We start from the raw sequence: 10,480 nt of genomic DNA, 5'->3' as shown, positions 1-10,480 counted from the left end.
TCAGCAGCAGCATTGCCTAGATGTTGTGGCCACACTCGTTGCTTTCTCACACAGCTTGGAGCTGAGCCTGCTGGAAAGCCCGTGGCAGACGGGTTTCAACATCCACGCAATATTCATTTGTTGAGGGAAAAGGCACTGCAGAGCTGACAAATGCATTGGCTCTGCTTGCTCTATCAAAGATGAAATAATCAGCATTATGGCCACACTGGTGCCACCCTTAGGTTTCAGAGTGAACACCGCACTGGGGTGAGTGGACTGGTTCTCCCCGAGCTGCCTGGGCAGCCTGGCCCAGGGTTGAGCAGGTGGCACTGAGCTCATTCATGGGTCCAGGGTTAATATTCCACATGATTTTGGGGCTGGGGGCTCCCGGTGTCACCTCTTGATTGACTCCAGGGGAGGTTTAAACCCCCCGCGCCCCCGGGGTGCAGTGTGAGACCTGCACGACCCCCTCACTGCTGCAGCGAGTTGGCCACCAGCTGACACCTCCAGGATGGAGATTCTGTGGCTCTACCTGTTGGCAACCCGCTCCAGGATCACAAGGTGTTTTATTTATTTGAGACCAGCGATGCAGGGAGAGGCCGGAATGGTTAAAACGAGGAGGGGGGGAACTGAAAAGCTGCCACGAAACTGAAAAGCGAGCAGGCACAAGTGTGAGCAATCGGTGGCCGGGGGCCAAAGAGCAATTAAAGTGAGATGCTGGGAGGTTGGGAGCGAGCTGCTCCACGTCCCGCTGCGGCTGCAGAGCCCTTGCGAGAGCCCTGCGTGCCATGGAATGCACCGGGGCCTGTCCCCGGTCACGGATCGATCACCGGAGCGATGCTGAGTGCGGCGGTGGCTGATCGGGGATGCTTGGGCCAGGGATGCTGAGCACCCGCACCCCTCCGGGTCCTGCTCATGCAGCGTTTGGGGACTGGGAGCACTCAGAGTGTCCCGGTGACACTCAGGACCTGCCAGGCTGCTGGAGGGACCTCAAGGGGACAGGGACAGCCTGGCACATCCAGGGATGGAGCCTGGCATATCCAGGGATGGAGCCTGGCACACCCTTACACCCCACGATTTCTTTCCCAAATGAAAAAAATCACCCTGTTCTCCATCTCCAGGAGCAATTTTGAAAAAGAAAGACCAAAGAGGGAGGGAGGGACACGCGGCACCCGGGGACACGTAGTGGAGAGGGAACATGGGCAGAAAAACCTGATATGGGGGGGGAGACGACAGTGACAACATCCCTGGCCTCAGGGCTGGGATTTGCCATTGGGTGCACTTAAAGGAATTTTAATCAGCAAAAGATGGTGCTGTCAATAAAAACAGGCGAGAGGCTCCATGCCAAGGTGGTGAGCGCATGACTTTTAATCTGGGAAAGTGGCTCCTGGCGGGGATAGAACAGCACACGGAGCTGTGGCACCACCGGGGTGGGAGGGGGCTCCACGGCAGGTGTGATGGGGGAACAGGAGCATCTCCTGAGTACCTGGGAAAGAGCAGACAGCTGCTCCCCTGCCCTAATCTTGATCCTGGGGGCTGTGGGAGGTGGAGCTGGGAGCACTGGGGAGTTTATAACCCCCCAGAGCAGCTCTGAGGCTGCTGGTGTAGGGGATGTTGCTGCTTATGGCCTTGGAGTGGGGATGGTGAAGGTAAGAGAAGCAACACAAGGAACTGCCTGGTTCTGTTTGGGACCAGTGGGACCTGCAGCAGAGCCCCCACCTCGTGTGCTGGGTTCATATTGGGTGGAAACCCCCTCCCCAAGCTTGGGGTGATCATCCGAGAAGCGCTTTGCAGCCCAGCTCTCTGCAGCTTTGTTCTCACTGTCCTTATTTATGAGGGTGGTGAGAGCCTGGCCCAGGTTGCCCAAAGAGGTGGTGGATGCCCCGTCCCTGGGGACATCCCATCCCACCCCATCCCTGGGGACATCCCACCCTGTCCCAGGGGGTAGGAGAGTTCCTGCGATGCTTTGGGGGTGAAGGGCAATTGCTGGGGGAGCTGGGAAACCCAGATTCACTCCCAGTTTGTAGAGAGGTTTGAGCAAGCAGGTTTGTGCCTCAGTTTCCCCATCTGGGTGTTTGTTCCCAGTGTGCTGCTGGGAAAAAGCCTTTAATAATTTTAAAAAAAGAAAAGGGAAAAAAAAGGAGGTGTTTGTGTATTCCGCAAAAAGCAGCTCCGGGAGTCAGCCGAGGACAGCCCGGCTAATTGTGGGGAGGAGAAAATGATCTGATTTGCCTATTACGGTCCCAGTAACAGCGGGGTGACCTGGCAGCCCCCAGGTCCCCACCGTTGGCTGGACCTGACACATCCTGCTCACGGCGATGCTGGGAGCGGGCAGGGAAAGCACCGCGCCGGGTCACGGCAGCCAAGGTCACCCCAGACTGTCCCCAAACCCTCGCTGGGGACACTTGGCTCCTTCCCCCAGCGCTCCGTGTTGAGCTTGAAATGCCAACGAACACCCCGCTCCCCCAGCCGCCTGGAAAACCTTGTTTGCTTGCTTCTTCACCTGGAAAAGGGCATCTCGGAGAGGTAAAACAAAACCCCGAGGTGCTGCAAAATCCTGGTTGTCCCTTCGCCACCACGCTGGCGCTCCCCAAGCTATGACAGGGACATAGACCCCACCATTACCTTCCCCATCCCTTTTTATTTGTTATATATATTTTTTAGCTGATTCATGGGATTTCTGCTCCTGCACCGCCGTGTTGCTTTAAGCTGTTTACGCGAGTTCAGGAGGCGACGGGGCGCGGGGTATTTTTAGCTCGCCGGGTAGCGGAGCGGGATTAAAATGCAGTCAGTGTTACAGACGCTGGGGCTGAATCAGTATTCCTGCACCAGCCTCTCCGTGCCAGCGTTTTTCATTGAGTGTCTGAAAAACCCGCGTTTCCATGGAGACGCAGCTCCAGGGCAACTCGTTTTCTGTGCAAAAAAGGACAAAAAATCAAAAAGCGAGCAGCAGGTAGGGAGCTGGCGCAAGGGACGGCCAAGCGCCGGCCAGGAGGAGAGCGATGGTCATAAATCTCCGTCCTTTCTCACCTGGGATGCAGAAATAGGGGCGTTAGGTTTGAAAACCATGTAGAAGTGTGAGCTGGGTTGCTCGGCCCATTCCGTAGCCCTTTGGTGGGGTTTTTTGGTGGGTTCGATGTGGTTTTTGGGTGGTGGGTTTGCAAAGCTGGTGGGGGAGGTTGGAGGGAGATTGTGGGGTTTTGCTGTGGGGAAAGGGAGCGAGGTGATGCTGAGGGGGTGAGGGGTTTGGGGTTGCTCTCCTGGGATAGTGGAACCAGGAATTTGTCCCCCAACCTCCAGAAATTAAAGGATTCAAACCAGCAGATCCTCTTGCCCATGTTGGCTCCGTGTCTTCTGCCTTGAGGCACCTGCAAAGAGGCTTGAACAGGGGTTTTGATTTTCAAACCAGTCGCGAGCGGCCACGGTTGAACCAATGTACTCACTTTCCATCGGTCCGTCCTTGCCCATCCTTCAGCTCCAAAAACATCATCATAATAATAATGAAATCCCATCTGCAGCAAAACTTCAAGTTTCTCAGAGGCTTTTTTAATTAAAGGAGAAATGGATGTTCAAACCCCCACGTCCTCCCAGCAAATTCCAAGTTGAGAACTTGTCCCAAACAAGATGATTTTTACTGCAGCGTTTTTCAGCCCGATGGATTAATAATTTTGCCCGAGCAGAATCCTTCTGTGAAAAGGCTTCTTTTGATCTAAAAGCTGTTGTCATCGGCTTTTGAAAATTGAAACCCACTTCCACTTTCCTTAATAGCTGCTCTCCCAGCCTCAGCCTGCGCTCAGCGTGCCTGAAACAGCCCCGAGCCCGCGGGTTATTTTCCAGCATTGGAAACACTCGACCCGATGGGCTTTTATCTGTGTTCACGGTGAATTTGGGCGGACTTGTTCCTATTCAGGCTGTGTTCAGAAAATGTTCTATTTTCCTTGTTGTCACGTAGTCTTGGAAATTGGGAGCAGCCGGAGGGGTTTGGTGTCGGCGGTTCGTGGTTCTGCCCTTGGGTCTTGGTGTTGGCCAACACTTGATGTGGGGCAGTAGGGAGCTGACCCCCCAGCGCCCGCGATGCTGCTGCATTTGGGGACACCTGCGATGGGAGCTGTGACCTGTGGGTACCTGGTTTTGGTGTCACACCATGGCAAGAGTGTCTCAGCAAGTCCCCATGTCCCTGGCCTTGGGGACCATGTGCTGAGGCCACCTCTACCAGGTGCCTCATGGTAACAAGGAGCTTGTTTTGACCCGTGTCTTGGGGCTGCATGAAACACATGCAAACAAATTCCCTCGTATCGGCTGCTCCATCAGCTTTGGGTTGTTCCATGTGTTTTATTCTTTTCCCTGGGGTGAGCCAGCCTGAGCCTTTGCTTTCCGCTCTCAGAAAATGGTGTTGGTGGCAAGGCCTGCAGGGGACAAAAAGAAACTGCAGCACTCCAGATATTCATTGACTTTATTTAGGTAACCCGGCTCATTTCTCCATGGGACACTGTGGCTGTTGTTTGGGAGAGGGCGACTCGCGCAGCCTTGTCCCCAGCGCTGATGGGACACAGGGGTCGGTGTTGGTGCATGTGGATGGATGTTGCATTTGAGCCCTGGTGGAAGTGCCGCCGTGTTTGCATCGTGTTCCCCTCGTGCTCAGGGACCGTGGGAAGCAAGAAGGGACAAGTGAGGATGCTCTGGCTGCTCCCAGCTGTGCTAAATACCATTTATTTCTGCTTACCAAAAATATATTGAAAAAGGGAAGCTCAACCTTATCCGAGCAGCTTTGCCAGGCCCTAGTGACACCTCACAGGGCATCAACCCCTTGGGATGTGTCCCCTTCTCCCTGCAAACCCCTTGGTCCCCATGGGACGCCCCCCCAGCTCCAGCCTCTGCTTTGCATTTATAGCTGCCATTTGCAGCTCTTTTGTTATTTTCTGCTGTTCATTTAAATAGAGCAGCTGACACCATCTCGCTGTTTGTGGAAGGAAACTATTTAGGGACATCACTAGTGGGTTTTGGAAAACTTACCATAACGGGAGGGAGAGTGGCGGTTCCTTCCAGCCTTGCGTCTGCCCAGCTCCATGCCAGCTCCGCTTAGCGGGATCTTTTAATGGGACATTAACGAATCAAAAAAGTAATTAAAAAAAAAATCACAGGGCAATTTCTGAGCGGAGTAATTGGGAGTCAGCGGGAGCTGGAGGTTCTGTGTGCTTCTCAAGCGCTTGTCCCTCTCGGAGAAGGACACGACATTCCCGTAACTGGTTTAAACGTGTCCTGGGTGGTGATGGGCGTGTTGAAAGCCGGGCTGAGCTGCTGAGCTTGGCAGGGCTGGGTTTTGTGGGGAGAAATGGGTTTGTGAGAGGCTGGGGCTGAACCGACACAACCTCCCCCGAGCAGCACTGGGGGAGCAGCTGGGGGAGCTGCGGGTTCTCCTCTCCGGCCTTGGTTGTGGTGATGGGGAGAAAGGTGCTGGTGGAATGAGGGCTCCTGCATCCCAGAAAACGATGGGGATAAATTGGGGGTGGCTGGCGAGGTGTCCTCCCCTTTGCTAACACCCACCAGGACACCCCGTGGGCTGAACGTGCCTGGTCGTGGGGCTGCTGCTCTGTCCTTGGGCAGCATCCGCTGCCCATTACTTGACATTCATATCTTTCTGCCTCTAAATTTAGCCCTTTTGGAGCAGGAATTGGATGGTGGGGAAGGAGGAGAGGACCCTCCGTGTCCATTGTCTGATCAAAGGGAACCTGACTTTAAAGGGGAACGTGCATCGTTAAAAATGTTCACGCGCCTCCTCTCTGAACTCGCTGGTCACACGGCAGAGCCGCGTTGGGCCACAACAAGGACTGGGCTTCTTGGGGTGCAGTGTCTCCCCATCCCAAAACGCACGTGAGCTGGGAACCATTTGTTTGCACCTTTCCCCGTTTCTCTCTGGAGCGGCAGAACTGTCACTGGAGCCAGTGAGAGTTTTGGGGATAAACCAGCCCTCTTTGGTCCCAGAGATGCCTTTATCTCGCTTGTATAAGGAAACAGTTTTGTCCTACCACAGCCGTACCCAAAAAGCCAGGCGAGCAGAAGGGAGGTGATGCACTTGTCAGGGCTCAGACCTTAAACCCACATGGTATATTTGGGTCAGGATGTCCTTTTCTACCCTCTGGGGGTAACAATGAGCCAGGACACTGCAAAAGGATCTGCTGGGGGGCGGGGGGGAGGATGTGGGTGCTCTTGGGTGCTCGGGGAAGCGTGTGGAGCCTGCGCCGAGGACGCTGCTCTGGGCGGATCGATGCTAATCCCGTTGTCTGTGCTGCAGACGCGTCCCGGCGGGCCCAGCGCGATGGGCTGGCAGAGCCAGGGCTGCGGGGAACGCGAGTGACGTGGAGATCAGGGTGGCTCGTGTGTCCCGGGGGCATTTGGGTCCCCCATTGTGATCTGAAAAGACAGGGGATCCCCAGCTTGCACAGCACTTGTTTATCATGGGGCACAGTGCTGAACTCCCAGCCACAGCTTTGACATCCCAAACCAAAGCTGCTGGCATTTGCTGCCTCTTCCAAAAGGCTTTTGCCTTTTTTTTTTCCTTGGATTATGCTTATTTTTGGTGGCTAGAAGAGACCATTGTGTTCAGGAACTTTGCCTTCCCGCATTAGACAGGCCATAAAATGCTGCGTGGTACTAAATCTATATGATTAGCGTTCATTACCGCGGAGGGAACAGGCAGGGAAAGTGCAGCTCCATGGGTGGGGAGCTTTTTAAAGCCATCACCTACGGCCATGCAACCTGTTATGAAAACCCTCTGCGTAACCAAGATGGATTTATGTGCACAGGGGCTGAGCTTTGAAGGTCCCTTCCACCCAAACTGTTCCATGGTTGTGTGATGAGCGGGAGGGGGCCGGACCCGCCGCGCTCTGCCCTGGGCCAGCCCCACTTGCTATTCTTGCTCAGCCGTCTGCTCTTTTTTTGGGCTGTCTTTTTTGTCTCCAGCCAGCCCGGCACCCATCTCCCAGACAGGAGAGATGAAAATGAGCTCCCGTCCTCTCTGGAGGGGAAGATCAGGGAGAGACACGGAGGAAAATTGAAGGAAATTAAGCAGAAATAGCTCCAGGGGTCATTTAAAAATATCCCCGCAACTCTCTTAAATATATATTCATAGTCCACGGCTGAGGGAGCTCCAGGCACCGAATGTACAGAGAGGTTTGTGATGAAGACCCACGGGATCTGGCGCAGCTCGACACCTTTTTCACTTTGGAAGGTGTCGGGAAGGAGGGAAGATGTTGGGAGGACTTGGTCCATCCTGTACAGACATCGCTGTCCTGAGCAGGAGCATCCTCAGTGTCCATGGAGGGGAAACCAGGGCCTGGAGGGGGCACAGAGGGGCCTGGGGTGCTCAGATCTATGTAATTCTAAATCCACATCCAAGCACAAGCTGTCCTCAGGACACGAGGTTTCAGTGGAGGAACATAACCCTGGATCCCCAATCCTTCCTTAATCCTCTCCGTACTTTGGGGGTTTATTTTTCCCTCTCCATTAATCTCTGAATATTAGGTGGAAAGCGAACAATTACTGCACTAATGGCTCCATAAATTCCTTCATTACTTATTAAACTCGAGCGCTTCCCTGCACAGCACAGGGGGAAACAAGAGATGCAATGGAGAAGCGAAGGGAGCGGAGGGGGGTCAGGAGGGGCTGTGCGGGGCAGAGGGACCAGCTCCTGCGCATCGGGCCCCGGTACATTCACGGGCAGCCGTTGCCATCTGCCGGCAGCGGGACAGGGGACAGAGCTGGGGACACCGCGGGGTCCGGGCTGTGTCTCACGAAGATGCTCCCAGGAGTACAGGGTGCGGGGACCGACCCTGCAAAACGTGTCCCCAGAGCCCTCGGGGATGGTGCTGAGAGGGGCTGGAGCAGGTCGAGGAGCCTTGAACTTGACCCCATCTCCACATTGTGTCCCAGCGAGCGCTGGACTTGTCTTTCCAGGCTGCGGGAAGAAATCTGCTCTCTCCCGCTTTCCTCGAGCTGCTTCGCTGTTCGCTGCCAAACCTCCCCGGCATCCCGCAGGGTGAATATTCTCCGTTATTATTACTATTTTCTGCTGGCGAAGGCGAGGGCTGGGCCACTGTGGAGATCAGCACGAGAATCGCAGGGACGGTGTTGGGGAAGCTGTCGCCTCCTCTCCGGGTCAGTTCACTTAGGGCTGGCGGCTCCGCTCCCGGGGGGCTCGTGTGGCTTCGCCTCAGCGAAGCTGATGGGTTTGGACGCCGGTGACAACCAGCTTGGACACGACCGCATCACCAGGAAGAGAAGCAGCTCGGCTGAATGCGAAATTGCGAACAAGCGAATGTGTCCCCAGCCGAGATGCTCACGAGGCTTCTGCCCGTGTCGCTCAGCGGGGCTGCGGGATCTCACCGGGGAGCTTCTCCTCTTCGCTTCTCCTCCGTCATCCCTCTGTGATCGTCTTCTGCTGGGTTTTGGAAAGAACATGCACAGTTAAACCCCTAGAGAAAAGGTTTTTGCAGGGAAACAGTAAGTTTCATTGGTTCTGCGACACCCAGGTATCCCCTGAGATGAGCCCAGCTCAGCAGAGGGACCTGGATGCGCGACTCCCATGGGCACCAGATGTAATTAGATGTTTATATCTAGGCCAGGGGCTCAAGGGCCATCTGGCACCTTAATTATTCATACACGTATATATAAGTGCAGACAGAGCGCTCCTTATCGAGCCTGGGCCTGGGGGGAGATTCCTGCTTAGCCTGGTCCTTGCTCATGGCCTGACAAAGCCGGGTCTTCTCCAGGGCTGGTTTTAGGTGCTGTGTTCCCTTTTCCCAGTGCAAAACACACTTTAAAACACACCAGTGCCACCGCTGCAGAGACCCGCAGCGCCTGATGTGGAGGTGGAAAAATCCAGAAGAATCATCTCGTGGAAGGAGGGGCTGCAATCAGATGAATGTCCCCGCGGTGACGCGGCCCAGCGCTCCCCCAAGGTGTCTTTTACGCCCTCGCTCATCAGTTGAATAACTTTAATTTCTGGTTTTTTGCTCCCAACCCGAGGCACCGCAAGGGAGCGGTCAGACCCCTGGCAGACAGAGCTCTCCAGCCAGTGCAGCTGCGCCAGGTTTTACCCGGCGTAACCTTGAAAATGAAGCTGAAATATGGCAAAATAAGGTTTTTTCCCCCCACAGTTTCAGCTCGTGTCCTCTGCGACGTTCCGACAGGAGCTGGCGGGGGGATCTGCGTGGGATGCGGGCGCATCTGAGCCAGACTAAAATGATGCTTTTGTTTAAATGGTAAACCGGGCGATTCTGCTCCCCACAGCACGCGGTGGGCTGGCTTTCCTGTCTCAACCCATCCCGGCCTCCAGAAACCTTTCTCCAACCACAGCAGTGCGATATTTCTGTAAAATGAAGAAACAGCCAACTTTTTTAGGGGAAAACCAAACAAACAGCCTGATCTTGATCCTCCAGTGGTGTCTCCCCAGGAAAGCAGCTCGACCCCGACAAGAACCACGGCTGCAATAACCATCTGACAGACTCGGTGTCTTGCTTGGCTGCCCCTCTGCCCACACCCAAGTGTCACTTCATCAGGACCATCCACATCCCCCTAATTGTATCTGCCTCCCATACACTTAACGATAATTAAATCCACGCGAGTCCGGCTCCCGTATCATTGCGGGTCTGTCTCCACTACACCCGTTAGGTTAACTCTGTGTTGTTAAATAGGAGGATCTCATTTTCAGAAGCCCAACATGTATTTCAAACAGCATTTCTATCGCTCCTCGGTCTATATTTAGACACCAGTTGTTTACCCACCACTGAAAACCCACCCACAATTTCAGAAGCATCATCTCTGTCAGGAGGAGACGACACGACAGGGAGAAATGCAGCCTAATGGACCGCTATTAAAAAAATCTGATTCAATTCTGTCTCTGTTGGATGAAGACGTTCCTGGGGAGCGATCTGGTTTCCGTGGGGTGACACAGAGACGCGGGGACATTTCACCCAGGGGCACAGCGAGGAACATGGTGCTTTGTGCTCTCGTTTCAAACCACTTAAGCTGTGATGATAAAACGTGGTTTGGCGGGGGGGGGGCTGGTGCACCACTGGGTTCAGTGAAGTTCTTCCTGCTGCATTGTGGTTGCAGGTTTTTTACTTTTCTAATCAGGTACTGCTGGATTTCAACGCATTTCAGTGGCCTCAGAGGAAAACCCGAATCAAAGCGTTTCTTGCCCATTGGCTGAGGGACCTGGGGGGTTCAGCTGGAGAACAGGAGCTGAGGGGAGACCTTCTGATCTCTGAACTGCCTGAAAGGAGCTTGGAGCCAGGGGGGTTCGGGCTCTGCTCCCCAGGAACAAGCACCAGGAGCAGAGGAAACGGCCTCAAGTTGCGCCAGGGGAGGTTGAGGTTGGATTTAGGAACAATTTCTTCCCCAAAGGGCTGTGGGGCATTGGAACAGGCTGCCCAGGGCAGTGCTGGAGTCACCATCGCTGGAGGGGGTTGGACAGACCGGAGATGACCGAAAAACACCACTC

At 54.6% G+C, this 10,480-nt stretch overlaps 1 long non-coding RNA gene across 1 annotated transcript; it reads right to left on the bottom strand.

Annotated features, from left to right (window-relative positions):
* Positions 1-2,451: 2,451 nt before the first annotated feature.
* LOC110364653 (uncharacterized) lies at positions 2,452-5,411 on the bottom strand. Its single transcript, XR_002423575.2, has 3 exons — positions 4,993-5,411; positions 3,423-4,385; positions 2,452-3,347 (listed from the first exon to the last, which is right to left on the bottom strand). It is a non-coding gene; the product is annotated as an uncharacterized LOC110364653 (long non-coding RNA).
* Positions 5,412-10,480: the final 5,069 nt, after the last annotated feature.

Source organism: Columba livia, chromosome 22, assembly GCF_036013475.1.
Source record: "Columba livia isolate bColLiv1 breed racing homer chromosome 22, bColLiv1.pat.W.v2, whole genome shotgun sequence".
NCBI lineage: Eukaryota > Metazoa > Chordata > Aves > Columbiformes > Columbidae > Columba > Columba livia.
This window is presented reverse-complemented; position numbering and strand designations above follow the sequence as displayed.